Source organism: Motacilla alba, chromosome 6 (genome assembly GCF_015832195.1).
Source record: "Motacilla alba alba isolate MOTALB_02 chromosome 6, Motacilla_alba_V1.0_pri, whole genome shotgun sequence".
NCBI lineage: Eukaryota > Metazoa > Chordata > Aves > Passeriformes > Motacillidae > Motacilla > Motacilla alba.
Window position 1 is genome coordinate 1,462,217 of NC_052021.1, and position 15,476 is coordinate 1,477,692.

The window sequence follows — 15,476 nt, forward strand, 5'->3', positions numbered from 1 at the left end:
CACACCCACAGGTTATAAACATTGTGATTGAGACTTTCTGAACTATGTGCCTTCAAAATGTGTATTGTCATTTTCAAAAAATGGTGAGTAAAGATTTAGGTGACTGCCTCCAGTCATTTTAACATCAAACTCTTGGCCAATATGAAGGTAAACACCTCAAATGGGAATATACAAGTAGATCTACACTAAGGCAAGTCCTTAGATTTTCAACAAAAACGTAATAAAATTTAACGCTTATCTTTTTAACTATTTAATGAAAATATAGTCTCAGTCTTCATATCCTTTGACTTTCCAAATCAGTAAATATTTCTGCATAAAGTAGATTTTATGATTTTTCTTGATTTACCATGTTGTCCTGATTTAACATTAAGAGCATTACATCTAAAATGTAGTTCAAATGTTGGATTTCCACAGCCCCACATCACCTATTAAGCATGGCAGAAAGGTTTTGTTGTGCTTTAAAAGGCATTTGCTAATCAGATTAAATGAAAAACACTTACTATATTTGCATTTTCTTTCTAAGTATCACAGTTTGAAGTCTTCCAATATTCTTCCTTTTCTAAAGCAAAAGAAAAAAGCGAGAAATTTAAAAAAGGATTTCCAAAGGCACCCTAGGCAGAAAGAGAATCTTTTCTATAACTGGTGGCATAGCCCAGGGCATTAATATATATCACTGATGCACCAGTTGATCTAAACTTGGCTTGTAATATGCATGGTTTATCAGATCACAATGTATTTTAAATCCTGTGATAGATCTTTTGACTCCTTCTGTTGAGTAAATAATGTTTTGACTAGTATGAAATTAGATGGTTCTGGAGACTGTCAACTGGGTAAGCAGAACCACTGGCCTGGGACAGTATTCAGTAATATTTCTGATTACAAGGTGACTTATTTGGAATAAATTAGAGGTCTATTTAGGGTCCTAAAAGAAAAGGTATAGCCTCCATTCTTTTACTTATCCTCACTCTTTCTCTGTCTTATATACTTGTGAAAAAGTGATCTTTGGCACAGCTAACCATCAGCTTGGCTAGCTGGAATGGCCAGTACCTCAAACTGTTGTTGCTCTGAGGGAATTTTCTGGGTCATGATCATGTAAGAGAGCTTACCTTACCTGAATGCCATTTGTTCTTCAGCTAAACAGAATGATTCTGCTACTGATGGTGTTTCATAAGCTAACAATTTCCTTTAATTCTCCTCTCTGTTGCTTCTGAAAGTTCGCTCGTGTTTTGATATGAAAGACCTTTTTTTTAAAATTAAATCTATCAAATCTGTCAGTAGAGTTGTATCCCTAAAACCCCCTGGTGTTCTGAAGCTTCATCAGTATCTATAGATAACATTTTGCAGTGCATCGTCATCCACATTTTTACAGTTTACGTTATACCGCGAGTCAGTTTAGTGTTACAATGCGACATTTAAAGTGGGAAGGTGACTCAGTGGCCCGAGGGAAGGCGTTCCAGACAGATGAGGCGGCGCAAGGGCCAGAGTGCCAGAGTCACCGGGAGGGGCCGGTAAACCGATCCGAGCGTGCCAGGAAGGTGACACGCAGGGAAAACTGCAACTCCGGCCATCTAACGGGAGGCAGAGTTTGAGGATCATACCCTAGCTATGTATTCATATCAAAATGACCCTGTTTTAATTCGAAGGAGGAACATTTTCAGAGCCCCGGGAGTCGTGCCAAGGGCTTTTTCCCTTGCCAGTGCAGGGAGAGGCGGCAGGAGCGCTCGGCAGCGCTCTGGCTGCAGCCCGGATTCCGCAGCACCACGGAACCCTGACTCCTGCGTGCTGGCACAAGGACTGCCACGCTTTTCTGCTGCCCCCGTGTGTCGATGAGAGGTTCCCTGCAGGTGTGGCCATAACCGGGCTTGCCCAGCTCTGCCCCCTTCCCTCAGCTCATCCTGTTGCACCACTGCAACACACTTATACACAGGCTCTCCTGCCCATGGAATCTGCCCCGTCACCTTTTAGCAGACTGGTATCACACCATGCCCTCCTGCCACCTAAGCCACACATTCCTGTGCAATCTACCTAACCAAGCTCTTACCTGCAGCCAGCTCTTCTGGCCACCTCACTGAACACTCGTGTTGCTGCTCTCCAGTCGGTTTATCTGAGGTCTACCCAGCTGAGGTGATCCCGGGACCACAGGTTCAGACACAAGTTGGCTGGCATGCCACTACTGACAAACACTGAAACTCTCATCTGAACGTGCCTGGAAAGCAAGTGGTCTCAAGAAATTATTTTTAAAATGTAGACTGTCCATGAATGTTCTCTCCTTATTTTCATCTACCAACAATTTTTAAGACATTCGAACTAGGAGTATATCTTGTGAAGTACAATTTTGACAACTGAGTTATTGACAGTTTTGTCCTAGTAAACATCTGATAGAGCTGGTATTTTGTACAGTTTTGCTTGTCTGGAACAGGTTCGAAACACCAGCTGTTCTCATTCTGGGTTTGGGTTCTCCAAAATCCTGAGGGTCCTGATTTACAGTGCCACACGCTGAGCAGCCTCAACCTCCTGCCACCTGCCCGGCCCTCTGGGGTTAATGTGCTGTGGGCCTCAGGGCCTCTAACACAGACCAAACAACTCTGGAAAGACACTACCCCTAAGTAGAAAAAAGATAATGAAGATACCTCTATTTTATATATAGGGTTCTTAGTTCAGACAGAAGTCAAGATTCTTTGAGCATATTTTCCTCATTACCATGCAACTCACATTAATCAGGTTTCCACAAATAATTGCCACACTTTGTTTTGTTCTTTTATGTTAAAACCACTTGCAAATAGACTCTCAGTAGTCTCTCTGTTCTTTCAGGGTTTTGGAAATTTCTTTGCAAGGAGCCTGGGTTAAATTCTGGTCTCTTTTCTAGATGTATGAAGCCATTTAAGTGATAAGAATAAGGAGGGAACTGTAAATCTCTGTTTGACTAATGTGTGATTTGAAATAGAGACTGTGGTTACAAAATATGCCTCCCTGGACTGACTCTTAATCCACTTTTAAAAATACAATTCACAACATGTTGTTGTGTTAATCTCAACCCCAAGTCAAAAGCATTCATGCTCCCGTCTCTGTACAACAGTAAGTGGCTAACAAAGGCAGACACTGCAGATGTCATATCTACTTAATATCAACTTAATATCAACCACAGAAATAGCTACCAGGAGAAAAAAAATCAAAGTTTTCTACAAGTAACACAAAGAAGAAGTCCAAATAATCAAAATGTAAATCTATAATATGGCTTTCACTGTAGCAATATTGCTGTATTTCCTTTTCCTTTAGATTTAGTTAAGCAGATGCTGCCAGTCTTTGTACCAGCCATTCTGATGTCTTCAGTTGGTATTGATTATGGCTAAGAATATCCTCGTTGTATGTTTTGGTGATGTATGTTCTAAAGAAGGGGAAAACAAATAGAAATGGATGGACCTGTGTTTGGCTTAGTGCCCTCTCTTACACCGAGTCCCAGGGAAACAAGTCCATTGGCGTGTCAGCTCAGCGAGCTGTTCACACCTGTACCACATCAGCTGAGGCACAGCCAGCCAGGGCTGGCTCAGCTGGACACCTGAAACAACACAGCAAAATGAGCCCTGTCTGCTACACCAGGGTCCTGTCAAAAACAAGAGAAAGAAAGACATGTGAGACAAGAAAATAAAGTGATGAATAAAAGAAGATAGGGAAGGAGAGGGGTCATAGTAGGAAGGCAAATCTCACATATCGCAAAGTGTCCCAAATTAGGTGAAGACACCAGAACTGGTATTATCAGATCCCTTCTCTGGCCTCTTTGGTCTAATCATGCCTTGTCATAGGGACAGTGAAATCCTATAGAGTCAAAATGGATCCCACAGTCTCTGGTGATGCCGGGAGCAGTAGCCCTGACTGTAAATCTCACACTTCAATCAAGCTGGTTGTTTGGTATCAGTTTCAAATCAAGCTTCCTCCTGCTTCCCTTTCCCAAAGAAAGTCATGAATGGAAGAGCACATACCCAGTAATCAAACCCAGCTTCTGGGTTATTAGTTTTAATCATTGTTTTTTGATCTTGTGTTTCTGTCAGTTACAGACAGAGTCTCCAAGACATTGAATCGTAGAGGTAGGAGGCCTCATTAGTTTTATCTCAATTTCTAAATTATTTTTAAAACCATTCTGACGTAAGAGGTTGCATCCAATTTTTGCTTTTTGGGCAAGTGGCAGTCTCTGTGTGTTGGTATTTGCCGTGTGCTCTATGAATCATTGAGGCCTGAGGGTGCTGACCACAGGAGGAAGGCTGGTGTGAGCCAAACTCTGCACCCAGACATGGTGGCCACTGCCAGGAGATCCTACTCAGCCTCATGAGCCTTTCCAGGGAGAGCTCATGCATGTTCCATTTGAACCATAAGGGGAAACTATCCACTTTAAAATCTGAATGCTAGCAGCTTGTAAAATGTTGGTTAAATTACCAACATTAAAACAAAAGTAATTTCCCTTAGAAAAGGAAGAATGTAGGAGAAGCTAAGGAAATATTTACTGTACAGGAACAGTGAAATGCCTGTGAACACTTTTTGCTAACTCTTTAGTACAATAGGCATTTTTGAAAGGCTGATATTTATAAGATAACATTGTACAATGGCTAATAACAGAAAAGAAAAAAATATCGTAATTTAAAATAAGGACATGGTGTTCTCCATATTTTTAGACAGGGAGTCTGCCTTAAAGAACCTGATGATCTTACAATCGAGTAGAAGCTTTTTACAAGAAAAGGGATTTTACAAATCACCTTTTACAATTGTCACCCATAACATCAATTACTTCATGTTCTGGAGATGATCTATCTTTATAACATTTTTCAGCTGTACCTTGTCTACTGCAACAAAGCAAACTACTGGTATGTTTTAACCTATTGAAGAATTTTGAAAAGCAAATAGATGGAACATTGGGGTACAAGAGATTGTGGTTCTGTGTGGATGACTGGAAGATTGCTTTCATTACTGTAGTTATAACTTTCTGGAAAAATCTGAGTCCTCTCCTATTGATGACAGTGACAGAACAAACTCTGATTTCATTGGAAACAGCACCAGGCCCCATAAATCACATTTTATCTAAATAATGAATGAGACTGAAAAATTCTCTGGTAACACTTGGGCAATCCTCAGATGAGGTGAGGATTGAAGCTGCCCTGTGGAATAATAAAGTCTGGTTTGGGCTGGGTGCAAAAGAAATAGGCACTCAAGGAATGTTTTAACATCATTATTTGTACTTTCTGTAGAAAAGAGGAACCATTTCTATCATCCTTCTAATATGTCTCCACTTCTAAAATTAGAATCCAAATAAGGATTACACAATACCTGGCAGACTCATGGTAAGAGATGTGCTGCATAGTGATATGAATAGAAAATACCCAACTCATCTTACACAAGGTTTGTAAATCACTTGAAATAGCTTTTCCAGGAACATCCAGAAATTTGCCGTTAACACTTTTCTTACCAAAGGAACAATGGCCTCACGATAATTTATTAAAGTCTATAAAAGAGAAATAGGGCTTGCCACTGCTGTTCAAATTACCCAGCTTCTAACTGTGGTTATTAAAGCAGCAACAGTCACAGATGCTTCAAGAAAAGACACAGCTGCTCTTGCCCAAAGCTGCACAGGTGGGGAGCAATTCACTGCCCCTGGAACAACCCAGTCTACAAAAGGCAAAGTGGGCACTTCGTAGGTGAACATTCATACTTGACCAGCAGAATGGTCACAGCCTAAGCCTCTCTCCAGCCCATTAGAACAAACTTGGCTGATGCACTATTACATACTACCCATTAGAAAGAAATCAGATCAGCCTTGGCAAGAGCGGGACCAGTGCTTGGTGGAGTGCAAACCAGGAGTGGGCAGTAAACATTTGCTCCACAGGGCTCTGGAGAAATCTGAAAAATCACTGCAACTTGACTGCAAAGGGCCTTAAGGAAGCTTTCACAGAAATGGCATGTCTCATTTCTCATTTAATGGTTCAGCACATGCCATTAATAGAATAGTATTAATTTCATCCTAAGATCTAGAAAATCAAGAATTTTCCATTTATGATAAATCTGTAGGTTGACAAATACAGTCAGATCAGCCTACTGAGGAATAACAGCCAACCAGCCATGTACAAAGTTCCATTTTAAACTCACCTCTTGTGAGTCTTGTTTGAGCTTGTGAAGGTAGCTTGGGCTTTGACAGCCAAGATCTGGAGAGAAATAATGCTCATGTAATTTATTCTAGGACACTATGCCTCATTCTTCTGCCAGCCAGCAAAGACAAAGGGACATAAAGCTGGAGGTCATCATACTTTGAAGTGCTTTTTTTAGTGCTCAGTAGACAAAAGCCTGATTTTTTAATTTTTTTTCTATAAATGCAGACAGAGAAGCCAAAGTGTTTTTACGGGCTTTAGACTGTTACTTACAAACTAGTGAATCTGAAATTCTCTGGTGTTGTTCTATCAAAATGCCAGCTCTGCAAGACCTGGCACATTCACTGTGTAGGCTCCAACTTTTTGTGGTTCCTGGAATTTTTGGCCTTGTACCATCTGCTATTACAATGGTCTGTCTGCCACAGTAAAGGCTCATAACTTTTTGTGGTTTCTCAATGCTGTACTTTCTACATAAGCCTAAGCTTATTTACTGCTCAGATTATTCAATAATTTTGCAATTCTAGCATCTTAAACTCTGTCTTGGAAGTGGAAGTTTTTTGCTTTTTTTGATCAGCTTGAATAATTTTGCTTATCATGCACAAACAGCAGTTCACAAACAGCACAGCAACAGCAAGACTCCATGGTAAATAACTGCATCTCAGCAGAACTCCCCATAGATTTACAATTATTACCAGACACATCAGACTTCATATTCAGGCTGCAGACTTTGTAGCCTAAACATCTACAGACACTGTCCAAACCACAGCAGCACGGGGTACAGTATCAACAGGCAGTTCCTGCCAGCACTGTAAGGCTCACATCTACTGTTACAGACACTATAAAGAATATCTTAGATCTCTATTCCAAATATAAAGTTACATCCTACACCACCCAATGCATAAAATGCCTCACCTGTGCCCAAAAGAAGGGCTGGCTTCACTACACAACCTTTCCCTGTCTTCACCACAAACTCATGCTCATAAGGTATTCTGACAATGGCATTTGTGCTGGTTTTTGCTGGGGCAGTTTAGGTTTTTTCCACAGTAGCTGTGCTTTGGATTTGTGCTGGAAGCAGTGTTGGAGCACAGGGATGTTTGGGGCATTGCTGAGCAGAGCTCACACAGAGCCAAGGCCTCCTCTGGCCCTCACCCAGCCCCACCAGTGAGGGGCTGGGAGGGGACATGGCCAGGACAGCTGACCCCAAGTGATGCAAGGGATATCCCAGCCCACGTGGGGCCCTGCTCAGCACACAGAGCTGGGGGGAGGAGAAGAAGGAAGGAGGACATTCAGGGTGATGGAGTTTGTCCTCCCAGGTCACTGTCACACGTGATGGGGCCCTGCTCTCCTGGGGATGGATGAACACCTGCCCAGCCATGGGAACTGGGGAAAGAAATAGGAATAGGCAGATCCAGTAGGCCAATGAATGGCTCCGAGGTTGGTCTCAGTGGAAAAATTTGGGGATTTTTGACCATGGGAAGATCTACTCAACAGCTGATCTACTCTGACACCTGACTGGGTGCACCAATCAGAGTGGAAAAGGAGCTCTAGCACAGGAGCTAGGGAGCTCATTGACAGAGCTTTAAACCAGCTTGGAAGAGGCAAAGGGACATAACCAGGCTCACAAGCACTGAGGGATGGGATGCTGTGCCAAAACTGGAGGAAATGAGCATTTACAGATCCCTCAACCAGCTTCACAAGGTGTTGGCTACAAAGTACCACACCTAAAAATGTTTCTAAAGTAATGCACACAGCACCAGGAGCAAGCAAGAGCAGCTCCAGGCTTTGGCCCAGTCCCAGAGCTTGACGTCATTGTATGAGTGAGACCTGGTGAGATGAGTCTTGTGCCTGGAATTCCCTGTTGGATGGTTACAGGTTCTTCAGGTGGGAGAGGCAGGGCAGAAGAAGCAGAGGAATGTATGGAATAGAAGGGTTAGAATGCATGGAGCTCACAGCTGGCAAGGGCACAGTTGAGAGGCTCTGGAAAAAATCAAGAGGCAAACAAGTAACCCAGATGTCATTGTGAGAGTCTCCTATAGACCTCCTATGCAGGACAATGACACTGACAAAATTTTCTTTGAGCATCTAAGGGACGCTTCCAAATCAACTGCCTGTGTCCTTATGGGGGACTTCTACCTGCCAGAAATCAACTGGTACAACTTGGGCCAGAAAATTCCTAAAAAATCCCAGATGACAACTTTATGGAACAGGTCCTAAGGGAGCTGACTTGGAAAGACCCCCTCATTGACCTGCTGCTTGTCAACAGAGAGGATCTTGTGAATGAAGTGGGGATAGGGGCTGTCTTGGCCACAGTGACCATGAAGTGATTGAATTTAAAATCTCTGTTGACAGGAGGAAAAGTGGCAGCAGAACTCCAACCCTAGGCATGAGGAGAGCAGACTTCAGGCTGTTCAGTGAGTTAGTAAGCAAGGTCCCCATGGAATATATTTTTGCAGGTGCTGGGGTCGATCAGTGCTGGTCACTTTTCAAATATCACCTCCAAAGTGCACAGGAGCAGCAGCTCCCAAGTGTTGGAAGCTAGGCTGGTGAGGCAGAAGGTCAGCTTGGCTGAACAGGAATCATCTCTCGGAAATAAGGCAAAAAAGGAAAGCGTATGCCCAGTGGAAGCAAGGCCAGGAGACATGGGAAGAATACAGACATGTTGCTTGCAACTGTAGGGATAAAATTCAGGAGGCCAAAGCTCAACTAGAGTTGAAGCTGACAGAGCTCTAGGGGACAATAAAGAGGAGTTTTTTCAAATACAATAATGGCAAGAGGCAGTGTAGAAATAACACCAGCCCGTTCCAGGATGAGGATGGTCACCTCACAAACAGGGCCACGGACAAGGCAGAGCTGCCTAACACATTCGTTGCCTCTGTCTTCAACATGGCTGATGGACCAAGGGGGTCACAGTGCCTTGAGTTGGAGAACCATGACTGAGAGAATGATCAATTCCCAGCTGACCCTGAAACTGTGCAGGATCTGCTGCTCCAGTTGGATCCCTACAAATCCATGGGACCTGATGGGCCCCATCCAAGAATCCACAAAGAACTGATGATGTCATCTCAAAGCTTCTCTCTATGATTTACGAGCTGTGTTGGGAATCCCAGGTAACTGGAAGCTGGCAAATGTTGTCCCAGTTTTCAAGAAGGGCAAGAAAGAGGACCCTGGAAATTAAACCTGTCAGTGTCACTTCAGTGCCTGGCAGTGTTATGGAGAAGATATTCTGGGAGGCATTGAAAACACCTGAAAGAATGCAGTCATTGGTCACAGCCAGCACAGCTTCATGAGAGAGAAGTCCTGCTTATCAGATCTCGTTTCCTTTTAGGACAAGGTAGCCCACCAAGTCAATCAAGGGAAGCCTGTCGATGTAATCTTTGTGGATTTCAATAAATCTGAATCTGAAATTTTGATACTGTCTTTTCCAGGATCCTTCTGGACAAAAGGTCCATCCCACAAACACATTATGGGATGGGTGAACAACTGGCTGACGGGTCTGGTGCAAAGGGTGACAGTCAATGGCGTAGACATCAGAGTGGTGACCTGTCACTAGTGGGGATTCACAGGGCTCCATCCTCGGCCCTGTGTTCTTCAACATCTTCATAAATTACTCGGACACAAGACTGGAAGGGATACTGAGAAAGTTTAGAGATGATAAAAAGATGGGAGAGGCTGCTGACTCTGTTGAAGGCAGGGAGACCTTGCAGAGAGACTTTGACAGATTAGGGGACTGGGCAATCATCAACCATATGAAGTTCAACAGGGGAAAGTGCTGGATTCTGCACCTGGGACAGGGCAGCCATCTTTCCTCTGTGGTGACCAGTGACAGGACCTGGGTGAATAGCCTGAAGCTGTGCCAGGGGAGGTTTAGGTTGGGTTTTAGAAAAAGGTTCTTATCTCAGAGGGTGGCTAGGCACTGGAACAGGATCCCCAGGGAAATGGTCAGGGCCCCAAGCCTGACAGACCTCAAGAAGTGTTTGGACAATGCTACCAGGCACACGACTCTTGGGGACGGTCCTGAGCAGGATCTCAAGAGTTAGACTTGATGATCTTTACGGGTCCCTTCCAACCCAGCTTACTCTGTGATTCTATGTGAAATCCTTGCTTTCATTTGCTTGTGTGCACAGCTTTTGTTTCATTTATTAAACTGCCTTTATCTGAGTCCATAAGTTCCCTCACTTTAACTCTCCTGATTCTCTCCCCCCTCCTGCCGGGGGTTGGGAGTGAGCAGCTGTGTGGGCCTTTGTTACCAGCTAGGGTTAAACCACAACAATGTTTTACAAAAAGAGAGGGAAATAATAGAAAAGTATCTGCAATGCATCAGGAAGTTTTACATGAAAGAACTGCCTTTCCCTCTGACTTTCCATACTGTTACAACTCATAAAATAACTTTCTGAAGAACTACATTCCACAGATGAACTCCTTTTGTAGCACAGGTGCTCGCTTGATAATGTTTTGAGAGGTCTGGGAGAAGGTCAAGAAGCCAGCTCTTGCATCATTAGCCATGAAAAGGCTTATGTATCAAACCCCCATCATAAATAATATTTTAGTAATCTTTTAAAATCAGAGTTGTGAAAAGCATTTTTAATAAAATATCAACAATTGAGCAGCATGATGAACTCTTTAAAATTACAGGCCACTTTTTGTTGCTCGTCCGTAGGAAAATATCATCTCTGTGTTACACAGATGTGGTAGGTTTTGGCCAAATCAAGGTTTTAAGCAATGAAATTCTATGCAGTAACAGGGTTTCTCTGTGTACTGGTTCAAGTGTGTTGAAGTTATTCCACCTATGTTTTTTTCTCAGTTTTATTTAGAGCTTAGTTTCGATTGCCTCTTTTAATTGCTTTCCCTCCAACAGCTCATTTCTGTGCATTCAATAACAGATGTAGAAGTTCTAGCCCTTTGAGGATCTGTAGTTACGGGTCATCCTGAAGGATTTCTGCACTGTTTCACTGTGTTTATTAAGGTGAACACTCCATAGAAGTCAGGAGTATTTTGCTATTTAAATAACACTTTTCGTAAGTTTGCCTTTGGAGTTGCAAAACTTTTATGTTGTTACCAGCTGATGGGTTTCCCTGTGACCGAAACCTTCGAGCTCTGATGGAAACTTAACGAAAGAGCGATAACCAGCAATTTGAAAAGGCTGAAGTGTAAAGCAGCTGCCAAGAGTGATCCAATGCCACTCCAGAGGCTCTTGGATGAATCAGCAAAACCCACATATGCATCTATAGGGGCCGTTGCATGAGCGAGGAGAAGGCATTCGGTGCCATAGGTGCTGTGGGAGCAGTGGATTCCCTGTCCAATGAGGTGGAATGCTCCGCGGGCACATGGTTTACGCTGCTCAAAATAACTTGGGACCTGCAAACTGACAAATGCTGCTGCTCCGGTGGTGACAGGTTGTCCAGCTCCTCACAGCCATCCTCACAATAACGAAGGTTAACTTCCCTCACTATATGGACTCCTAGCTCTTTCTGTTCCTGAGGACTCGAAGAATCCCCTCACTTCCTTAACTTTAACCTCACACTTCTGGATAACTCTCAGCGCTACTCACTGCCACGTTGGGCAGCAACATCTGGAGGAATTAAAAAAGGTAATCCCTCAATTTCAGATTGGTCTACATTTTGATTTTGCAGAGTGTAGCAGAAGGGTTTGATAAGCATGTATATTTGAATGCTAATTATAGCTGGTAAGGCATATACAGGGAACAAGTACTTTTTAAACCGACTTAGATTATGCTGAGGTATGTGCATTGCAGGGAAAGAGAAACAGTGTTCTGCAGCATTATAAAGGACCTGAATAGCATTGGTGGGGTTCTCAAAATCCCTCGGAGCCAGTCTGACTCCTCTAAAGAGTCAACAAGATTCTAATGACCTGAAAGGTTCCTTGCCGGGAGTCTTTCCTCTTCCTGCTCATCTCCCCTTCATGGAATAATGGAGGAGTGAACTATACGCATTCTTGTATTCAGCCTTAAACCAAGATGCCATCATTTGGAAGGTCTTCTTAAGCAAAATCAAACCGAATTTAATGTGACCCCCATAGTTAAATGCTTTCTATTTATTTAATTATTTATTCTGTCATGTAAAATGACCCCCGTGGCTATATTTAGTGCAGGGAGATCTGCTCTCTGGATTAATGTACACAACAGCTGCAGAAACAGTCCTGCTAGAAGGGCATAGCTCTCACCCTTCAGCTCACTATCTCCTTTGCTCTCTTTCTCTCTCTCAGAAAAGTATTTGACTGTCAGTAGCAAATGTTTGGCCCAATATATTGCAACATTAAGCAGTAATCAGAAGCCCATGTTAAATTACTAAATAATACATCAACAATTGACAAGAGAACAGAGCAGCTCCTGAGCGTATGTTAACAGAACATTATACAAATCATGCTAAAGACACTGATTACTTCATCAGCAGTTTTGTTTTGGTTGTGAGGTTTACATTTGAGAAGATGCTCTAGAGTTTAAGAGTGAAAACAAAATCAGCAGGTTGTTTTAATGGAACAATTTCATGAACTTCAACTCTGCTCTTCTCCCTCTTCTACACGTCCTGAAGGTTCCTAAGGTCAGGATATTTCTCTGTTTTTGTCTGTCTTTAATTTTTTTTTTTCCTTTCAGAAACAGCTAACAAAATTAAACAGCAATAGCATGGTAGTTCCTGTAGCTGAGCAGAATAATATTTACATATCAAAGAATATTTATAGTCAATTCAGGAGATAGGTCTTGTACATGGCAGAGTACCAAGCACAAAGGGGAACTGTGTGATCTGTGCTGGTTTTTATTCCTGTTCATTCTTTAGAGGTTTTACAGCAGGTCTTGCTGTGGTACTGAAAGAATCTTTTTTTATCCACAGCTGATAACAATTAGTAGTCTAGGCATATTTGCACATAAACACAACATTAAGATAATTGGTCAAAAATGTACACAATACCATAAAGGTGATTGGGCAATGCAACCTCAATTGTAATCGAAATCATAGGGTGAGGGGAGAAAAAAAATTCAGTTTACTTTTCTGTTTAAAACTTAACTGGATTAGTGTTCGTTTTCATAAACAGGAATGGGCAAATTATTCCTGTAGAATCTAAACCTCATTTAGACATTGCAGTTTGAAAATACGATTAAAATATGAAGGCTTTTATGTTACAATGTTCTTAGGGAAAACTGTTGAAAAAACATAAAAAAGAACAGTGGACAGAAGGAAATATAGTGAGGCTGTGAGAAAAGAAAGGCACAACTGAAAAACCTGAGGAGAAAAACACAATTCAGACTTCTGTGTCTAATTTAACACTTAAGTTCCCTTTTCCACCGGGAACCTGTATTTGTAGGAAAACTGAATCTCATTTTAAAACCAACCAGCCCACGGATTTGAAATTTCCAGCCAAAGAGATGTGCAAATGCCACGTGGTTTGCACAGCCCTGCTTTTTCAGTTTGCACTTGCTGGCTCTGCCTGCACACACTGGCAGGGCTGCAGTCACCAACACTCCCAGTGTGTGAGCCCCTGACACTGGTGCCACTCACACCCAGGGGGACAATAGAGACTTCTGCTCAGCACTTTGAGTTGGGCAAATTCTCACTACAGTGCCAACGCAGCGCTGTGATCTGTCGGTCTAGGCTGAGCCTGTGCAGTACCTTTGAACACTGAGAACTACGCTGTAGGTTCAGTCCCAGGCTGAAATCCTCAACCACGAGCACGTGTGGATTTCTGCACTGCTCCCACACACTGCCAGCAGGACCCACAGAAATGGCTCCGTTTAGATCATGTGGCTCACAATCCATGAAAATGGATTTGCAGTCTAGCAGAGTGGTGTGTGTGTTTGAACCAGGGTAAATGAATATTGCTACCTGCTAGTTATATTTTCATTGAGGACTTCCGTATGTACATTCAGCACCAAATTGTGGATCTCTGCTGCAACTCTTTTGGCCTTTCATATAAACTTTTTCTCATATGGGCAGTCCTTGAAGGAAAGAGGACTATATACATTACTTGAATCAATAAAACTTGTCCTACATTGAGAACACTTGAAGTCCTCTCAGAATGTGTCCTGATATCTGAGGCCTGGCTGCACAGGTCATTGGGAGAGGAGGATGGAGAACCATCCCAGGCAGGCCTCTAAGACAGCCATCACCTGTCTTCCTTCTGAACATTTAATTTAAAAATCAGCTGAAAATGTACTGGTTTCAATGAGATGTTGTTTCTTCGAGATATTGTTGGCCTTGCAGTTCAAGGAGATTCACTGAGGAGCAAAGAGGAACTTGAGACATGGGATAAAGGGTCTCAGTTCTCATTTTGAGAACTACTAAGGGGCAACATTAATTATGAAATAAGGAAGATCTTTCGTGATCAGAGTGAAAAATCAAAGGTCTTTTCATCATATGAGAGTACAAAGGAAATGTTGAAAAAGTTAGCAAACTCTCAATGTGCTTTTCCCTTGAGGCAGAGTGGAGTATTTCCTCCTGCTTAGAGTGTCTAATACTGTAACAGTGAGGTCATGGGCCAGGGCATGACTCCAAGTGCACACAGGGCAGGGCTCCTGCAGTGTCTGCTGCAGAATAACTTGGAGAGAGGATTTATCCCATCCCGTTTCTGAGGGATTTTGTTTCCATGAGAAGTTGTTACACTCCTGAGCCTGGGGATTCTCCATTTTCCATAATTAATTGCATTACTTGAAACTGGGAGTTTAGTTATCTGATTCATCACAGGGAATGGAAATCAAAGCCACAGAAGTGTCTAAAACAGAAAAGTAAACCACCCTCCTGCACACAGCTTTCTAAACACCATTTTAAAAATACCTCACACGCACGCACCCAAACACACAACCTTAGTCCTCCACTCCAGCCCAACCCTTCCTGTGTCTGGAGTCTCAGCCTGTCTTGCAGCAGCCACAGCTTGTCAACAGGCAGCACCAGAAACAGTGACAATGGCAACTGCTAAGTGAGAATTCCTGCAAGCACAGAGAATGTGACTGTGATCCTCCAACGTCTGCAAGGCAGAGCACTTGTGTCAGCTCTTACCTTGTTCTTCACAGCTGCCATCATACAGCTGGAACTCCCCCATAAATGTTAAGCTCTCTATGGGCAAATGCAATTTATGTGCAATTAAATTAATCATGAAGTAAATATAGCCTCTAATACTTGCTAAATTTTCCCCTTTCCACACTGAGGTGCTGGGCATGCAGAGTGCTGCTGTGTAAAGGGCACAAAGGCGCCTCTCTACAGAGCAGAAGCAGCCGTTTGTTTGCTTGCTGCTCTGCTGCTGGGGTTTCACACAAAAGCACTCCCAACAGAAGCAATGGGAGCTTGAAAAGCTAAGACAGGAACGACCAAAATTTCTCCCTTTAACTTCTAAAAGCCAAAG

General features: G+C 42.8%; 1 protein-coding gene across 1 annotated transcript in view; it reads left to right on the top strand.

Annotated features, from left to right (window-relative positions):
- MYPN (myopalladin) overlaps window positions 1-15,476 on the top strand; it is a 72,049-nt gene that overhangs the window by 4,109 nt on the left and 52,464 nt on the right. The window contains exon 2 of the mRNA XM_038139947.1: window positions 11,188-11,715. The gene's annotated coding sequence lies outside the window, so the exon portion shown is untranslated. The remainder of the gene's footprint in view (window positions 1-11,187; window positions 11,716-15,476) is intronic.